Below are 21,036 nucleotides of genomic sequence, written 5' to 3' on the forward strand. Positions count from 1 at the left end.
ACAACCAGTGTGGTTCATCGTCAGGACAAGTTGAAGAACTGATCAGGCTAAGCTTGATTAAATAGAGTGTGCAGAGACTCCAACGGCTATATTGCAACGGCTAATTTTGACCTGAGGATCAAAGTCAAACCCTTGATTTCTATTAATAGAAGCATATAATTAATTATTATTAGTTAATTGAGTAATAAATATAATGGTCATTATATCATCATATTTATTAAATAACCTATATTTAATATTATCCCCAAATACGTATTAAATTACTATTATTCCTAGCAATCAAGTGTGTATTAATTTAATAATAACTATTAAACCCAAGGGGTCCAAAGGTGAACTAGAATTATTGGTCATTAATAAATAAGGTAAATTAAATAAAGGTCATTAATAAATTAAATCTTCACCTTATTATTATTTAGATATAATAAATAGTAAAATTACAAATATTCTTATAATATAGTTACAATAGGTACTGTCTTGAACTAGATCTCACTAAGATAAGTTCATACACTAATTATGTTTATTAAATATTCTATATTTACTTGTTAAGTAAATACATAATTAAAGTACATGTTAATCTACCTAGTAATTTATATCCACAATCATATTTATTACCTTACAAGGTTTAAAAGGTTTATTGTAATTAAATACATATGAATTTAGTTAAAGGAAATAACTAGGTTAAAAAACAAAGCAAGGAATCTGATCAAATTTTAAATTACCCCTTGGATTATCTGCAACCCCTATCCTACCTTTGTAATTTTCTGCATGCAACACATTTGCCTGGTCCACTTGCTCCAACAACACTTGGAACAAAAACACTCCCAACTGACCACTCTGTTGGGCTAGGAGCATACTCTAATGCTGAAGCTCTACCTGCTACTGACAAGTGCTCCCTCTCTGACATCTGCGCTACTGCAACATCTCCATGCATCTCGCACCATTGCACACCTCTCTGTGCCACCTAGCACTGTTCAAAACACTTGTGCCTCTCGCATTACTGCAGCCTGTGAGCTATGTGTTGTCCTGGGATTCCCTACACTGTTGCTCTCTCTTCTGCTCCATCCGCATCTATCTCTACCCAATCAGTCAGTTCCTACTACTCCACATCAGGGCTCCCATAGCAAGGTCTCATCCAAGAGGTTGGGTACCTCAAGGATCCTGCCCCTCCTCCTTGGGACGATCACTCTATATTGCCGCACCTACTACTTGGAGGTATGGCTGCATGTGATCCCTCAGCCCACCTGGCTCGAAGTTTCCCCCTACTGGAGGTCTCTACATGAGTAGATGTATCTACTCGATCTCCTCTCAGCTTCCCTTGTTGTGGCTGCTCCACAACCTCCTGAAGCTGTTGCACCAATCGTGGCTCCTCCACAATCGTTTGAGACTTCTTCTGGCTCTACATGTTGAGTGGTAATATATGCTTCCTCTCAACCACCAAGTCTCCATCAGTTGCCTCGCTGCTCAAGGCTTTGCATGCATCTTGAACCTCAAGAGCATACAGTTTCCTGACCCATGAACCAATCTGCTTCACCTGTCTAGTGATGATGTGTCTAAGGAAAACATTACCCTTACTGAAGACTACACCATAATCTCTGTCTTCTAGCATCGCGATCGACACCAAGTTTCTCTTCATTCCTGGCACATACTTGACATCGGTCAAGGTAAGGAAAGCTCCATGCTCCCTCTGAAAAATAACCGTGCCTACACCTGAGACATTATACTTCTCATCATTACCCATCCCTATGAGTATCTGAAGATCTTTCTCCTCCAAAGTACTAAACACAACACACTCTTGTCACCGGTCATGTGGAAAGAAGCTCCACTGTCAAGAAACCAACCACTTCCCACCATGGACGAAACCATGCATGCGAATAGTGTGAAATCCAACTCAAACTGTGAAGCAAGTGCCTCACCTTCAGATCCTTCCCTAGATCCCTTCTTGGACTTCTTCTTTGGTCAATTAGTAGCATAATGGCCCAACTCATGACAACGAAAGCATCTCACCTTTGACTTGTCAACCTTCTTCCCATCATTGGAAGAACTGGATTCGAAAAGAGAAACCTTCTCCTTCCCCTTCTTCACCTTACTCACTAAGGCACAGTTCTCCTCATCATGCATGCATGAAGAACTGTCTTTGGTGCTCCGTCTGATCTCCTCCTGCACAAGATCTGACCAAAGTCTCTCCCATCCTAGCAATTTCTCTCGACCATTGACAAAGTCTTGATAGGAATGCCAACTCTTCGGAAGACCAAGGAGAGCCAAACTCACCAAGTCCTCATCATCGACAGTCACCCCTACACTTCCCAGCTCATCCCTGCACTGAGTGAACTTCGTGAGATACTTGGGCATACTATCTCCCTTCTCACATTTAATGTTTCTGAGTTTATCCTTGAGCGCCAGCTTCCTCTGATCGCTCTTTCTTTGGAATAGATCTATCAATGCTTTCCACATCAAGTATGGAGAAGCCTTACCATGCAGGCTGGAAACAATGTGATCATTCATGCCCTCTAACAGAATCCTTCGACACTTTGCTGTCTTCTTTTTCCAAGCATCAACTTGCGTAGTATCAATAGGCTTTGGGACATTAGCCTCTATGAACTCCTTCAGCCTGTTATCATCTAATACTACCTCCATCCTGTCCTTCCATGCAATATAGTTCGAGCTGCCCTCAAGAGCATACTCCAATCGCAATCCATTGAAATACATTGCCACATTGATACCAAGAAAGCACTGCTGCAAATTCGAATTCCACCAGCTCCAAACTCAACTGCCTCTGATCTAGAATTCGTGAGAACAAAGTATTTCTCGTACAAAGATTGACTGTATGGGCATTTTACCGGATATCTTACCTTCCAAAGGAAGGATGAATCCAGAGGCTACCTAGCCCGATTACAGACTTTGCCTAAAGAAATAAGATGTAAACACTTTCTGAATAATAGATCTGATGATCAACAACGCTGATACCATGTAGAAATTTTGAATAATATGACACTTATTCACAGAGATTATCCCGATTATACACTATTGCGGAATACATGCACAATACATAATCTCCTCTACGTTGATCATCAATTTAGTAGCATCAAAAACAATGAAACATCAATCGCATGCACACATTAACACAGTATGTAACCCGGGGAAAGCATATATCTGAAAACCCCACACTATCTGTATATTATAATGATAGAGAACATGTAACAATACATAGTACAATACTCCTCACAAGGACTCAGTACTATCTCCACCTGTTACACACAAAACTAGCTCAGATCTGATCAATCACAGCTCAAATCTCCTCCACTGCTTTGCCTGCCTCCACTGTGCAATCTGTAAGAGAAATCATCCACTCTGTAAAATTGAATTCCCTTGGTATACTAGCAAGCCTCATGGGAAATCTCCATCCATGCATATGCAAATCTCATGCACAACTATAGTCACAACTGATAGCAATCTCAACCTCTAACACCTGTCTCCACTGAACTATACATGCACTGAGTTAATTGATGTATTCTTTAGTTGCTTTATGAGTTAATAATTAGTGAATTAATTAATATTTAATTCACACAACTCATCACTAGTTTATTCTTTAGTTAGACTAAAATACAACTAGTTCAACCAAGTCAAACTGAACACAACTCCATCAACTCCACAATCAACTCCACCGAAACTCAACCACATGAGTTCCACCTGAAAAACCACTCATAATTGGCCAAAACTAGACCATACTGACTGCTCCACTATTAGGGTGTGATGCATATTGACTCCTACACTAGCTAGGTGTGATGCATACTGAAGAGGCCTTCTGTGGGGTGCGATGAGTGAGAATGGACAAATGTCCGAGACAGTTTGCTAAGTGGATGCTCATGGAATCTTCTAGAAACTTCTCCTATGACACTTGCCTCTCTGAATTTGCCTAGGGATGAGTAAGAGATCTAAGAAATCTCCAAGTGGAACTAAGAACTATGAGTGGAATGACACTAATCAAAAACCCAGAGATGACCCACACCCTTACAGACATCTATGAATGGATCCCTCATTTGAGAGATCTGGAGACTAGAATTTTGTAATTTGTAAGGAAGTGCTGATAGTTTGTCTTTGAGAAGAAGCATTGTATTGTTAGGTGATCTTGCTTTTCATGAGGTGAAGAGGGATTTGATGTTGGGAGGATGATGCTGGATCAGATAGATGGGTTGTAATTCTCCCTTCTATTTTAATAAAGTTCTTTGAGTTTTCATCCATACAATCGTGTACTTGTGAATGTTGTTATTTGTGAATGCCATTGTATGTTCAATGTATTTCTGATTCTGCATTGTTTATGATGGAATTTTATTACTTTGTTTCTACATGTATTCTCTAAGCGGGACAAGTAGGAGAGGAGTTGCAAGCTCTATCAAGGGGGAGAGAAATCAAGCAAGGAGTCAAGCAGAAGTCCAGGTTGGTCCCTTTTCTTCTCTCTTATCTATCATACATAGAGGAAATCACAAATTGCTTTGATTGTTTGTTTCTAGGATAGCTGTCGATCCTAGTGGGACTAGCAGATAAAAAAGACACTAGTTTTCTCGGAAACAAAATGGTGACTCCACTGGGGATCGAATAAATTGTTTGTTTTATAAACTATAGACGGAGCTTGAAGTTAGCCAGATAGCCTTCGAACTGCTCTTGCTTTGCAATTGCAAAGTAGATGAATGTTGCTTTAGTCAATCTCCGGTTTGGTTTATGAGTCAAACATCTGACTTACAAACATTCTAGATGCCCTTTTGATTGCTCAGTAACCTCCCAAGATCATACCCCTGTACTTTGCTCTTTACTGTCCATAATAGCTCAGCTTAACTCACTGAAATCAGCTGCAAATTTGAGCCAAAACCCATCTCAGTTGCGCTCCCTATCCCATCACATTGTCTGTCACTGGAAGCCAATATGCATCGCACTTCCCGAGTGTAGAAGGTGAGATGCGTCCCTATTTTGTGAAGCACAGGTGCGATGACTGAGTAATCCTATTTCTTCCCTTGAAATTTGGGGTTTTTGTCCTTGTTTTCAGCTCTGTTTAATTGTTTTTGCTGCTTATGAACAGTATCTCATTGCTGAAGCCTCCTTGCATTACATAGACCAGCCTCCATTGATTAGGATTAGTAAATGTTTTTATGTATTTGTCCATCATTTACAACACTTTGTCAAAAATTTGCTTGAATCAATCCATCGTTTTGGTACAAAAGTGTCGTAACTGTTGTTTTGTGTCAAAAAGAGGAGTGTTGTAAAGTCTTCCTTCTCTAGATAGTTGATTGAACTTTTTTTCATGTATTTGATTTGATTTGTTGATATTTGAAGTGTCGAAAGCATCTTCTATTCAAAATTGAAAAGTGTCATTTAAGTCTTCCTTTCATTTTGAAAAAGAAATTGTCGAAATGTCGCTTTGAAGAAAATATTTTAGATCTATACTTAGTTTTTCTTTTTGGAATTTTTCACATTAGAGGGAAAAAAAAAAAATATGTGCATTTGCATTTGAATTTAGACTATGTGCGAAAAATGATTTAGGAAAAGTGCATTTAGTGTGTTTTTTTTTCTCTTTGATTGAAATAATCGTAATCTTCTTTCCTTAGTAGCTAGGATTTTCATTGCTAAAAATAAACAACGATTGTTTATCATTTTAGATTGCATATTTAAAATTTTACATCTACATCACGCGGTGAACCATTGAAAGGCAAACTTCTAAGCAAGATCAACTCTAAAATAAATTTCAATGAACTTAACAATGCTTTGGAGCCTAACGCAACACATTTAGAGGTCTAGGCTAGAGACGTGTTCTGGCATCGTAAAGTCTAGTAACTATCATTTTCATCGAAGGTTGGGTGATTCCTCCTCTTTGATACGACAAGTGCTAGCACAAAATTGTGCTCCCCGTGCCATCGATTATATATTGGGAGACCACAATAGGCTTATATCCTTTATCCATAGGACGCCGTGTCTGTCGCCCTATCGATCGCAATGCACTCAACACAGCATTCGGGAAGATTGACTGCCATACATAAGTCCTTGGTAATTTCTTTTTAATTTACCACCAAGGTGTATATTGTAGTTTTGCAATTGGTTTGGTAATCCCTCTGTCTAGATTTCCAGAGTAGTCACTTTCATTCCTTTTCAACTCCTTAAAAGAAAAGGTCCATCTGAGCACTTTTCACTTCGGGCTCATTAAAAATCGAAGGGGACTAGAGTCATATTTAGCTTTTTCTTGACTCTTAAAAATTGAAAATGCAAAGTTGTGTCAAAGCGTCATTAAAATTTATTAAATTTGGAATAACATCCCTGTTCCTTCATTGATATTAGGTTGAGATAATGGAGTCTACCAATCAAGGAATCCCTTTTGAGGGGAATCCTAGTCCTTTCTCCTCTTAGGGAGATATTGGTGCTCCGTATATGGCCACATTGTCCCTTCCGGGAATCACAATTGGCCTGCTAGTATGGCTATTCTCAACCTCTGTCATTCAAAATACCGTAATTCCTCAGCAATCGAATTAGCAACCAATTAATACTAAAGTTGACCCTTCACCTTCCTCTTTGTTTTTTTCTCCCTCCCCTTCTTCCTCTTCACTTGGTGAAAATAGTGATGTTAGTAACCAAGTGACTGAGAAGAAGAAGAAAGGGAAGGAGAAGAAGAAGAAGAAATTAGTTAAGCAAGGGGGCAACCATGAATCATCTGGTGAAAATCCACACACTAAATCTACCAGATATCCTTGTGTAATTTGCAGAGGAAACCATTTTAATCGAGATTGTCCTTGCCTTCCACGGATCTTGAGAGAATGGTCTCCCCGCTTGCACCGTCTGGTGTCATCAACCTTTGGTGATCATGTTGATAGCACACCATCAACTAGTGAAAATGAAGCTCATGGACAGAAAGGAAAGGTCAAAATTCCATGTGGATTATATGAAGGGGACCATCACCTTCCCCGTTGTCCTTTTTTGGATGAGGCCAAAAGAGTCTTGTGTAACCATCCTGCTTCACCGCAGCGACTTCCATTTGGATACAAGAAACTCACCTCAAGTCCTTTACTAGTTGAAAATCCGACTGACATAACTCAGCTATTGGTCAAAACACCTATCGTTGAAAGTGAATCTTCTAAGTCCATACCGGACCAAATTCAATAGGTCGAGATGGCAGTCAACCCAGTTTTACCTTAAGAAGATCCACCTTTAAATGATACCATTCCAAAAGAGAGTGAGAATGATACTGTTCAAATTCTTTTTGTCACTTCAGAGTTTGATGAACTTGGGGGCAATCCACCCATTCCTTCACAACGGGAGGAAAATCCCGCAGTTCCTGATACTCAAGGGGTCAATTCAACCGTTTATTCGGTAACCCCTCCGAGCAGTCTAGTCACTTCCTTTGATTGGAATCGACTAGCGAAATCCCGCCTTCCTTCAAATGTACCATTCCGGATCATAGTACAAGTTTACAAAATGATCATGTCTGGAACTATCATAGATGAAGGGGCTTCAGTGAGTATCCTTTCCTCAACTGCTTGGAAAGTGCTTGGTTCGCCATCGCTTATGCCTGTTACACAGAATTTGTCAAGCTTTAACAAAGGAACCAGTCGACCGTTAGGGATCCTTCCTAAGTTACCCATAACTTTGAGAAGGAAAACTGTTCACTTGAACGTGATGGTAGTCCAAGGACCGTTAGATTACAATCTGCTCCTTGGACGTGACTATGTTTACAACATGGAAGCTATTGTTTCAACACTCTTTCGAGTGATGTGTTTCCCACATGAAGGCAAAATTGTCACTGTTGACTAGCTTTCATTTCCCGGTTCAAACATAGCTTCAAGTCAAACATCATCCCTAAATGGTCCTTTTGTGTCAAGAGTGTCTCTTCAACCTTCATTCCATCCACCTAATTACCGTGAGTAGTCCGATGAATGTAACGAAGCTTAGGGGGCATGCACCCTTGTCTATTTTGAGATGAACCCAGCTGAAAAGATAGGTTTCCCTATAGGTTATGTGATTGGAAGTGTTATCTCACACCATTCACCTTTGTTTATTTGACCAAGGGGGTGTTTCGTCAGCTCCGTTGACAAAAACAATCCTTCTTAACCACAGTGACTTCCATATGGTTACCTGGAGACTCTCCTTTTCTCACATGCAAACCTTTTTATGCAAGTGAAAAACGACCAATTTCATTTTTTAGCTTTTTAGTTTTTTCAACTTCTTAGGTTAGGTGATTAGTCTAATCCACCATTCACCTTTTTCTATGATACAGACGAAGCAAAGAAAGTTTTTGTACTGTTCCACGGATGAAACCATCCTACCTAACCTCAGTAGTTCCTTAGCTTTCTAGTTTTTCTAGCTTTTTAGTTTGGTCGTTCCTAGCTTACATAAAAAGAAACAATGAGCAATGTTTCCGCAAGGTTCAAGCTCATTAAAAAATAAACCCGCCGCTGATCATATGTTCCCCCAAAGTTCAAGCTCGTTAAAAAATGAACCCACCTTCAGTAAATAACCTTTTTGATTGCCATTCTATCAACCTTTTGAACCTTGGTTGTGTTCTTGCCATCACGTCCATTCTTTTGGCCAATCATACACTTCCACTTGATTGTTTACCTTTTGAGGAACAACTACAATGAGTGGTCATGTTAGCCACCCTCTTCACATCACCATGTTTTGAGAAGTTCCAAGATTACCCAGAACCAATTGCTACCCTAAACGCCACTCGTTCCTCAAAAAACGAGTCTGCTTTAAACTCTTTTCAGACTCACTAAATATGAAAAGATTGTCGAGCTATTGGCCTCTCTAGCTCGCTAAAGTGATTGGAAGTGCCATCCCTCCCATACATTTTAAATCTTTTTCAGGCCTGAGAGATGATCTCGTGAAAAAGTTTGAGCGCTTGTCTTTTCGGCTCACTAAAGTTATCGAAAACTCATCCATTTTGTATTATTTTATCCTTTTTCAGACTTAAGGGATTATGCTACGAAAAAGAACAAGTGGAGTTTCCTTTTCATCCCTTTTCAAACTCTCTAAACATGAAAAGGACCGAGTTATCCTTGTCGTTAAACTTGTTAAAAAAATAGCAAAAAACTTGTCCACCCAGACAAGAAAGAGTTTCACTGTCGCTAGGCTCGCTAAAACATAGCGACAGGTTTGCCCGAAGGGAAAATTATAGAACAAGCATATGTTATCCTCCTCAAGCTTGAAAAAAATAAATAGGTACTAGTCAGCAATGACTGGGGAAAAAGGGAAGAAAACTTGAAGAATTTTATTGGTAGCAAGTCGCTCTTGAACATGACACTTTCAGTCCATCACCATGATTGAGTCGGGTTGGGTTATTCCGTTCACCAGTCATATCACCATTGGTCCTCCATACCATCCATCTTTTGAGGTTAACACTACCAATCCATTTCAGTGTCGCCGATATGCTCAAGAGAAGTCACTTAGAGAATTCACCATCCAGTTAATGCCTCATCCACTGCAATACCTTCACCCTCCATTTTTCATGACCGCCATTCCTGAACCTTGTATCATCAGATCATTTTCACCTCCAGAAAATCATTTGCTTCGTTTCATGTCCTAGATATGGGATACATTAAGGCCCTCCTACGACGGGTCACTTCTTGTCGACATCGGCTCATTATCCAAGAAGTTGACTTAGAAACAACCCTTTCACTACTTTGAAGATTGCATGCTTCAATGGCAAGTTTCTCACTTTCGGCGACAGGTTTACATCAATGGCCTTCGACCGAAAGATTTTGCATGGTGTTCGACATTGGATCATATATTCACACCACGTGAACTGTACTGTAGTAACTTGAGGATCATTATCATTATTGGTGATTCCTCTTGTGCCTGTTAACAGCTTACATTATTGGCTAGTAATCAGGCGATGTCTTTCCATGTTCGACTTTAGGACATCTTTTCACATGGATCGACTTGTACATCAGGCGATGATTGAATGAGTTTGAAGACCCCGAATCTAGTTTCATCCATCTGGGCTGCGATATATTCAGGAATATAAAGACATCAAATGTACATAGATGATCATCCAAGCTAGGGATGATGACTCTACATATAAAGAATCACCAGTCTGCAATCGCAGATGATTATCTATTCTATGTACATGAAAATGAATTTATAAAGATAAGAATGGGAATGCTTGCCTCAGCTAGATCATGAAAATAATATGATGATGATGTATTGTATTGTATCTTATACAGGTCACCTTCTAGTTTGAATACCTCGGATCCTCATGATAAAGCATTTCACCCAACATCAAAAGATTTACGACTTCATGCTTTAGGGGGCAACTGTTATAGATATATTTGGGCACTGCAACCCAAATCTTATATGTCAATAAACCAAGGGCTCTTTAACCCCTAAAAAATTTGTTTCATACCCTAAAGGATCATGGTCAACTAATTACATCATCCCCCAAAAGTTCCACCTGAAAAACCACTCAGAACTGACCAAAACTAGATCATACTGACTGGTCCACTATTAGGGTGCGATGCATACTAACTCCTACACTAGCCAGGTGCGATGCATACTAAAGAGGCCTTCTGTGGGGTGCGATGAGCAAGAATGGACAAATGTATGAGATATTTTTCTAAGTGGATGCTCATGGAATCTTCTAGAAACTTCTCCTATGACATTTGCCTCTCTAAATTCGCCCAGAGATGAGTAAGAGATCCAAGAAATCTCCAAGTGGAACCAAGAACTATGAGTGGAATGAAACTAACCAAAAACCCAGAGATGACTCACACCTTTGCAAACATCTATAAATGGATCCCTCATCTGAGATATCTAGAGGTTGGAATTTTGTAATTTGTAAGGAAGTACTGATAGTTTGTCTTTGAGAAGAAGCATTGTATTGTTGGGTGATCTTGCTTTTCATGAGGTGAAGAGGGCTTTGATGCTAAGAGGATGATGCTAGATCAGACAGCTAGGTTGTAATTCTCCCTTCTATTTTAATAAAGTTCTTTGAGTTTTCCTCCATATAATCATGTACTTGTGAATGTTGTTATTTGTGAATGCCATTGTATGTTCAATGTATTTCTGGTTCTGCATTGTTTATGATATAATAGATTGAGATGCTTTGATGGTGTTTTGTTACTTTTTTTCTACAGGTATTCTCTAAGTGGGACAAGTAGGAGAGGAGTTGCAAGCTTTATCAAGGGGGAGAGAAATCAAGCAAGGAGTCAAGTGGAAGATCCAGGTTGGTCCCTTTGCTTCTCTCTTATCTATCATACATAGAGGAAATAAAAAATTGCTTTGATTTTTTGTTTCTAGGATAGCTACCAATCCTAATGGGACTGGCAGATCGAAAAGACACTAGTTTTCTTGGAAACAGACCTCCCAACTCTACCTGGAGCACTGCAAGGTTGGCAGCGCACTAAGCAGCTACCTACTGTACCTCATGGACACGTTGTTCAGTGATGTCTCATACCATCTCCCCTATATCATCTAGATCCCCCTCAGTGAGGGTGATTGGGTTGAAAGAAGTCTTGGAGGCTTTTGACTTCTTCCACAGCCCCACCTCCTCTTTCAGGCACTACCACTTCAGCTATGTGGATGTTGTCTGTTGGTCCACACCACCTTCCTCTGTGTCATGCTCCTATTCAGGCGAAGGCGACTTCTGGCCTTCGCACTCCTTCTCAATTGCATGCCGCTATTTTTTTGCTTCCTTCTCAACGTCCCATGCCTCCTGTGCCTTCACCGTTGTTGCTTCATTCCTTCTTTTCTCTGCTAACTGCGCCATCCGTAGTTTTGCCACCTCCTTTTTCCTTTGTGCAACAGACTTCTATGATTCCACCGCGGAGCTTGCTCGAGCGCACTACTCTGGCAGCCACGACTCAAGCATGGAAAATATGACATCATCCATGGCCAAGTAGGGGAGCTCATTCCATTTCTTTGTGGGATCCTTGTGTGCTCAGATATATATGTGATGGAAGTCTGCCTTGAACTCCACAAAGCTCTGCAGACTATTGTAGACAGTGGGCGATAACCGCGACTTGCGGTTAATCCCCATTCTGATGCTCATTTCCATGAACACCCAAAATATTTTTTTGTCTCTGATCCTCTATGCATCTTTAGTTGCCCACAATGAAGTGTACTTTGCTGGGAAGATCCTTCACAATCATGGGGAACTAGCTATCCTCAGGAAATTCCCAAGCCACCAGCACTATGGACAGCAGAAGCCATGCATAGTGGAAAGTCTTCCCTTGTTCATGTGCCTTGCGGAAATTTTCCAGGAACTCCTTGCACAAGTACTCTGACTAGTTAAATTGGACCCCCTCTATGTACTGCATGACAAGTGTTACCACCGGCGTAGGCACCTCATCCATGTGGCACTTCTACATAACCTTTCCAGCTCGTGTCTAGGTCAAAACTTTGACTACATTATTGTTGATACTGGAGATCACTTACCCTCACTTCTTCTTCTCTAGCTTGAATTTTTTCTTCATGACCTCTGCAATGGCCAAATCGTTGCTCTTACCCTTCGAAATATCCTTTGGGTCCTCCCCCTTGCAAGGGAGTCAGGTAATTCTATGAATTAGGTGGTCAGTGACGGGGATGGGCTCCTCTAACCACAAGCACCCATCATGCACCAGGAATAGCAGCCGCCTAATGACAAAAATAGTTACTGGGGTGTGATGGTAATGCAACACCCAGAGCAGGTTTAACAACCCTATTATCTCTACTCTGTGCAACCACTTGTGTGGCTCCAACTGTTGGGTTGTGTTATATTCTTTCCACAACTAGCCCACGTAGTTAACCGGGGGGTTAGAAGGGGGGAGGAACCCCCACTTCATTGCACCGATTGCGTAGCGGGGCGAGTCACAGGGGGTTTGAGGGGTATAGGTAACCCCACTCTATGGGATTTGAGGCAGTGCCCCAAAAAATTTTGTTTTTGGACCATATATTAGGTTTGTTTTTGGACCATATATTAGGTTGGGAAGACCTACCTATGGTTTTGTGCATGTTTTTCGCACATGGTTTTGGACGCGATGGTTTTCGATCCATGGTATTGGATGATTTGGCATGTATAAATATGTATTGTAACATTGAAAGGAAAATAATGAAAAATCAAGTTGGTAGTCCCAGTTTTGGGATCCAGGGGAAAATCTCTGTGTATATGTGTTTTATGTGTTATGCTCTCGCATTGCTTATTTTCTATGTTTTAGAATTCGTATGCAGGTAATTTATGTATGGGGTTAGATCCTACATTTGGTATCAGAGTTGTTTTGGCGTCAAGGGGATGCCTTTGTTGCTGAGGGGTTTCACTCAGGCCTGTGGTAGACCCCGTTCAGTGGGAGATCTATGGGATCGATTCTGGTGGTGAAAGAAGATGGCAAGAAGTGGAAAGATAAAGTGTTAGCACCTAAATCTGCCTTAGGCTGAAGAAAGGCAAAATTCAGGGTAACCACAAACGACGCTCAGTCTAGTAGCTAGCCCTACCAAAATAGGAGAGGGCTCTCTCTGAGTCATGCTCAGCGAATGAGTAAATGGAATGGTCTGAGATGACTAACAGTGAAATATTGATCTTAGGCTAGTAAGTAAATATGGATACAAGAAGCCATTTTTTATGAATGATTGAGTTTCTGGGATGGTATGGGACCAACGGACAGCAATGAGCAGAGAATTTAATACAAAGGCACAGATTACTTTGTGAGGCAAGACAGGCAGAAAGTCTAGCAATTTAGTTTGAAATAACGCGGAACGGAGGAATTGCTTAGGAGGGTGAAAAGGGCATAAGTACATGAATCCTTTTCAACATAAGAAGAACATTGAACATGAAATTTTCCCACAGGCAGAGCAATGAAAATGAATTCTACCTTATCTAACTTAGAAAATTTCACTGGAAATGAATATGAAATGAACTATGAAACATTACGAAACACATATGAAACATAAGAGTCACATTTGCTACACTCACAACCACATGAATCTCATGAAACAGAGCCGCTGCCTTTCATTAATCCTCTATCAAAATATACAATGAAGAACTGAGTTTCTCTCCCACAGTCTCCTAGAAATTACAAGCCAACCAACCCTTTGCAAATAGTTTGCATACAATATATAGAATGTGTCATGAAGAGATAGAACGCCCAGGGGTTGGGGAGTTACTCGAATCATTACAAAATGGAAGTGGAAAGCCAACCATTAGCTACAGGTGCAGTGTTACAAACATGACAAATGTCTTGGGTGACTGTTTGCCTTCCTTTTCCACTTGGATAGAAGTCAATCTGGAGTGTAAATACTTTAAATGCCACCTTAGGTGCCAAAAAACTGAAATGTAGATGAGTGGGCCCACTTGAAGAAGTCGCGAATCGAAATTTCGCGAAACAGGCGCGATTTTGGCCCTTTTCTATATCTGCGCCGCACCACTTTGGAGGTTGTTTTGAGGTACCTGTAGGAGTCCAAATTATGCCCAAGTGTGCTTTTTGGAAATCTTGTCCTGTCTACTTTCTAACCCAAGTGGAATTTCTGAATTTGGTGCTCATTTGCCCCTCCAAATCTTCATTCTCCCAAGACTGCTTCCTCTGTGTCAAAATAGGGGCAGAGAGGTCATTTTTTGGGTGTTTTTGACCTCCTGGAGACTCAGATCTTGCCCAAATTTCTTTTCCAAGCACCAATAGTGGTGTTTTTTCATGATGAATCCAAAAATGCAAACCATTCTTCATTTGGAGCTCCCAATTTTTAGCGTCGTGTCACTGGGAGAAAAAACCTGTGTTTTGACCAAAAAATTACCATGTGACCAAAATTGCCCCAAATTTCTTGAAATTTGGGCTGGAGGTCCTCTATGAAGTGCTATGTTGTGCCAAGGAAGCTTCAGCCAAGATTCAAAGCTGATCTTGCTCTTTTTGCCTCTTTTTCCTTTTGTCGCTTTGCTCAATTTCGCCTTCAAACTCCTTATCCGAGCCTTTGAACTCATGTTCCGTGCCCTGTAGTGATAAACCATCCGCCTCAATATGGTTTTGTCCTTGTCGGCCTTCTCTAACAGTCTCTCAAGGTGGATGTTGATACGCTCGAGCCAAGACTCTCGGTCATTGTTAATCTCTTGCTCTAATGGAGTGAGCTCAATCCTCCTATGTTGGGCAGCTTGGCGATTCTCACGGATGTTTTGCAGCTCCATGATCTCATGCTGGTCTTCAAGATGTTTGTTCCTCTACTCTAAATACCTGATAATCCACTTGGCCCTCTCCAAATTGAGAGATAAGGCTTGGATCTCTGTTTGCTGCTCCTGGATGGTCCTCCTAAGTTTGGCACTCCCCACATCTGTATCATCATCATGAATGAGGATGAAGTCGGCCTCTCGTTCACCTGATGGCCCCTCGTCATGCATGGGCTTTTTGCCCATACCTTGTACCTATGTTGCCGATGTCGGAAGCAAGGCCCCTTCCACCCCGGTTGGAGATAACACTTGCTTTGCTGTTGCAAACAAATGTCTACTGCCTCTCTGATATGTGATGAATACCGGCATAGTAGCGGTCTGACTGATGTTTGAAACATTCTATTGGAAGAATGAAGTATTTTCAATTTGGAGGAATATTTTAATGAAATTCAGGCCTTTTAGCCCTGTGCGCCGCGCCAGTGTAAATTTACACTGGAAAATTTCTCCCAGTGCGCCGCGCTCTCTATGTGCGTCGTGCCTTTTTCCAGGTGACTTTTGGAGGCCTTCCCGGTGTTCAAATAGGGCGCAGAACAGCTCGTTAGAAAGTTATTTGAGTCTAATTTTCAACCCAATCAGAATTTATCAATTTGGGTTTCGTTTTCCCTATCAAAAGTCAAATATCCCAAGACTGGTCAAAATGTGCCAAATGAGGCTGCCTCAAGGCAGAGTGCTGTTGCATTCAACTTTTGAACGTCTTCCTCAACTACAAATTGAGCTTATGATAGCTCATTGGAAAGATATTTGTGTCTAGTCATCGTTTGACTCATCAAGAAAGTCATTTGGCCAACCAAGCTAGGAGAAAAATTGATTTTCCCAAGGTCACTCTAGAGGTGCATTCAATTCCCTGAGGCAACCATATTTCTAACATTTCTCTTAAACCATGACACCTATGTAAAAAGTGAAGGAATTTTTTCTTCCTTAGCCTATTTTGGACAAAAACCTCTCTCAGTTTTCCAAAATTCATCTTTTCTTGCTCAGAAACATCATTTGAGTGAATTATTGAACCTTCCTCTGGCCTGTAAGTATTATTTGAGAACAACAATTTGCAAACCCTACACCTAATGACTGAAATGAATCTTGTCCATTAAAAGATCAAACATTGACTGTCATGGACCTTAATAACTTTGATGAAAATACCTAAGCCAGTAGGTGCAAGACATGAGGGGAATGAATTGACAAGACCCTTCTGTCAGATTATGGCATGCCTCTAGCGGAATGCAGCTGAGTGAATGGAGCGAGACACCTAAAAATGAGATGCAGAAAGAGTTTTGATCTCTGACGAAGGACTAACAAGACCGTATCTAACATTGGCTCCAATAGGGATGGCAGCTCCAGCTCTTTGGAGGTGCCAAGAACTACAGATCTTTGGGAGAGCAGACAGTGCCTTCGTCCATTGGGCTATGGAGTCAAAACACGGAAACTGACATTATGAAGATGGACTCTGATTGAAGACTCAAACTAAAAACCATAATAAAATTGGACATGACTAAATCCTGACTAACAAACTGGAAAGATGCTCATATTTGAGCTTATTCAGCAAACCTACCCTAATTACTCTTTCCACCACCCGATCAAGCGAGATGGAACAGCCAATGCAACCAGGTAAGCATTATGGCTGATATTTGATTTCTTCCCAAATGCTTTCTAATGCGCAGGAAAAGGGAAGAATCGAAAGGAAACTCCCATCGAAACTTGGAATCATATTCACTGCTGACAAACTTGCAAAGCATGAATTGGCTGGATGACTCCGAGAATACTGCAAAAGGATCTTCATAAGCATCGCCATTGATTTCCATTAACACATTACTGCTTTGGTCCAAGTAATCTTCACAGCTGGATATTAAACTTTTCCTCACATCTGCATTGTCTTTCTCTGATGATTGCAGCAAGCGGTCAAAAGGATCCTGAATTTTGTGAAGAACCAAACTCTGTTGTTGCTTCTAAACAGAACCAAAGCCTCCTTTATCAATCTTCTCATGTGACTGCAAAATTTGGTATGGGCTATGAAATGAACAATCTGTTAAACAAGACAATGGAGGTGACCCTTGAAATAGATGATTATCAACCTTCTCTTTTGTCGCATGGTTAGCTGATGAAGAAGAATTTTTGTAGCAAACAAAATATAACACATGAGCAAAAGGATCATCAAAAACTTGAGGAGATTGCTGCGATGTATCTATTGAAACTGTATGACATCCTATTGGTTGTTCATCTTTTTCTTTAGAGATATTACGAATATTCTACCTTATAAACTGAAATGCTTCGTAACACAAGGGTATAGAATCCTCTTGCATCATTAAATCATGTATTTCGGCTGCCTCACCTTCATCTATAATCTGACCTTGAATTGTGTGTGGTGGCTGCAAATCTGGTTGCATATCCAAAATGAGTTCATAAATCATTTCAGGGGAAGATTTCTTATTAACTGCTTGCTCAAAAATTTAGCCATCTATCTCATGCTCAACTTTAAAACTGAGAGATTGTTGATTTCCTACAAACTTTTCATTTGAAGATTTACTATGCAATTTACCCCGCAAAAACTGAAATGATTCAAAACAGAGAGGTAAGAAATCTTCTTGTATCGTTTGATCATATATGCCAGCTTCTACATCTTCATGTGTAACCTGACTATGAATGGCATTTGGGGGCTGGAACTCTGAATATAAGAAGTCTGGAACAAAGTTTTCATCGCCCTCAAGAGGATCCAAATCAAGATTTGTCGATAGTTGATGTCTGATTGCATGGAAATTATCTCTAATGAACTGACATGAATAAAAGCACAAAGGCAAAGATCCTTTACTTACTTCAAAATCTGTTGTACTTTCCTCATCGTTTCCATAGCTGATGTGCCTCGGTTGATCACTGTACTCGAGCTGTTGTAAGCGAACTTCCTCATCCCACAAACTAGCTGCTGATTTGTCTGCAAGATTAGCTTCTTTTTGGCGAACATAATAATCATCATCATACTGATCAAACTGAGGCAAATCATCAATATAAAACATGTCATCAAGCATACATGTCATATCAATAGGTATTTCTTGTCCAAGATGATCTACAAAACAATCCTTATGACTACTGAGATGAGAAACAAAATGTTTTGGATCAGCCACTTGTTCATGAACATCATTTTCATCTTTTGAAGTCATTTTCCTCACCATCTCTTCTACTGCACTCACCAAAATGTCAAGCTTTTCCTCTGAAGGTGTAGTTTTCTCTGGATCCACATTTTTCATCTCTTCTTCTTTCAACCTTGACCTTCTGATCAGCAAATGAGCCTCTACATTTACTGCATTGTTTTGCATCTCTTCAAGTGTTGCGACATTCTTTTCTCTTAGCTGAAACTCCATTTCCGGATCAAAGGCACCCGAGTAGTGCAAGAGAGTAGATCCAGGAGGGGGTCTTATATCAACCGGCTTTGAATAATAAACTTGATTAAATCTGGCTGAAAACTGTTGTACTATCTCCCTTGGCAGTCTCTTCAGCTGATTATACTCTTCTATGATAAGGAAAAGGTTATGTCTGATCCTCCACCTGTCAAGAAAAACTTTGATGAACTGCTGTAAATCTGTGATGCTCGTGTCAGGCAGGGCTTTGAACCAACTCTTGACTTTTCCTTTCAAAGAAAGAGCAAAAAGCCTTATATTGACATCTCCTTCATCAATTTCAAAAAGGTCTAGAAAATTCTCAACATTCTGCACATGTTGCTCAGCATTGACATTCTTACATTCACCCCCAAATCTTGGCAAGTATAGATCATAGTTTCGGGGGAAAGCATGAAGAACAGAAGGTAAAACAAGAGGTTTATACCTATCTGGGATTATAACAGCTATAGGAATATATACAAGAGCGACGGGATCAGGTTTGTGTTCTTTAGGCTCATCACTCTGAAGAGAGTCATCATAAGATGTAGGAAAAGTAAGGAGTCCAGGATCAAAGGGAAACTCACTATTTACACTTTTTGAATAGATCGAGTGAAGATTTTGATCACCTTTATCATACAACAAATTCTGAAAAATTTTCAGGGCAGCTTCAAGAACAGCGAAAAAGTAATTTACAAGAAAGCAGAGTAGAACTTGAATACCATTCCACTTTGGATACCCAAACTGTTAGAAAATTATATATTACGGAGCAACGGAACACATAAAATATTGCAGAAATATAAACACAGAAAATGCACAAAACAAGAGAGACACAAATATACGTGGTTCACCCAGTTTGGGCTACGTCCACCCCGAACAGCCAGTCCTTCCTTTTTATTATCCAGCAAAATGAAGAGACACAACCTACAGCAAATCCACTGTAATATCCTCTGTTTTCTCTCACAGTCTCACCTCTCTGTTTCTCGCACACAGAATACACATCTATCTCACAGCCTCAAATACAATACCCTCATACAAAGAGAGGGGTTGCCTTCTAGGGCAAAAAACCCTAAACTAAACATAAGTTCTACCGTCAGATCATCCGCCTAATGAACGGCCCAGATTGACTAGAAATTACTATACTTTTACAAGGCAATTTTACAGTTGTTTTTAGCTTCGGGGGCGCTGCCGCCCCCCCCTGGACCCCCCCTGCAGCGAACATTTTACGAGCGGCGTTGCCGCCCCCATTTTGAACTGGGGTCCTATGTGGCGATACCTTTGAATATAGAAGATAATCAGGCTCCACACCCAACAATCTCCCACTTGGAGACTGATTGTAGCAACTCCACCGCTGCTCCATTTGCTGGACAATGACTCCTCTTTAGACCTGGCTGTTTCTCATCTTCATCGTCATCCTTGAAGACCAACTGAAACTGAGCATATTCTCAGTTTCTCCCTGCTTACAACTTTTGTTAGCATATCTGCAGGATTCTGGCTAGTGTGTATCTTTTCCAGCTTCAACTCTCCATCTTCCAACACTGATCGTATGAAATGGTACTTGAGCTGTATGTGTTTAGTCCTGGAATGAAATGCTGAGTTCTTTCCAAGATGAATGGCACTTTGGCTATCATTGTATAACGTGCCCATATCATGCTCCTTACCCAATTCACCCATAAACCTTTGTAACCAAATCATTTCTTTACTAGCCTCTGTAGCAGCAACATACTCTGCCTCTGTTGTTGAAAGTGCAACAACACTTTGGATTTTTGAAACCCAAATGATAGTTGTTCCTCCAACAGTAAATACATATCCTGTAGTGCTCCTCCTATTATCTCTGTCACCTGCCATATCTGCATCAACATATCCTTGTAGGGAGATGTCTGAACCACCAAAGCATAATGATTGATTTGTGGTACCTTTCAAATATCTGAGAATCCATTTCACTGCCATCCAATGTTCCTTTCCTGGATTTTTCATGTACCTGCTTACAACTCCACTGCATGTGCAATATCAGCCTTGTGCAGACCATTGCATACATTAAGCTTCCAACTGCCGATGCATATGGAACTTTAGACATATAATCCATGTCTTCTTGGTCTTTGGGCACATTTCCTTGCTAAGTTTGAAATGGCTAGCAAAAGGTGTACTAACTGGTTTTTGCATTGTGCATGTTAAATATTTTCAACACCTTTTATATGTACTCATTCTGAGACAATGTTAATTTACGATTTTTCCTGTCTCTAGTTATTCTCATACCAAGGATTTGTTTCGCAGCTCCCAAATCCTTCATTGCAAATGAATTTTCCAATTTTTTTTTGAGCACATTTATTCTTGCATGTTAGATCCTGCAACAAGCATGTCATCTACATACAGTAACAATATAATATAGCTGCCATCATTTTGCTTTTTCAAATAAACACAATGATCAGAGTGACATCTAGTATAACCTTGTTCAGACATAAACTTGTCAAATTTTAGATACCACTGCCTTGGAGCCTGTTTTTAAGCCATACAACTCTT

This window comes from Pinus tabuliformis, chromosome 8, assembly GCF_031772625.1.
Source record: "Pinus tabuliformis cultivar Carrire ecotype Pingquan chromosome 8, CPIR1, whole genome shotgun sequence".
In the NCBI taxonomy this organism is placed as follows: domain Eukaryota; kingdom Viridiplantae; phylum Streptophyta; class Pinopsida; order Pinales; family Pinaceae; genus Pinus; species Pinus tabuliformis.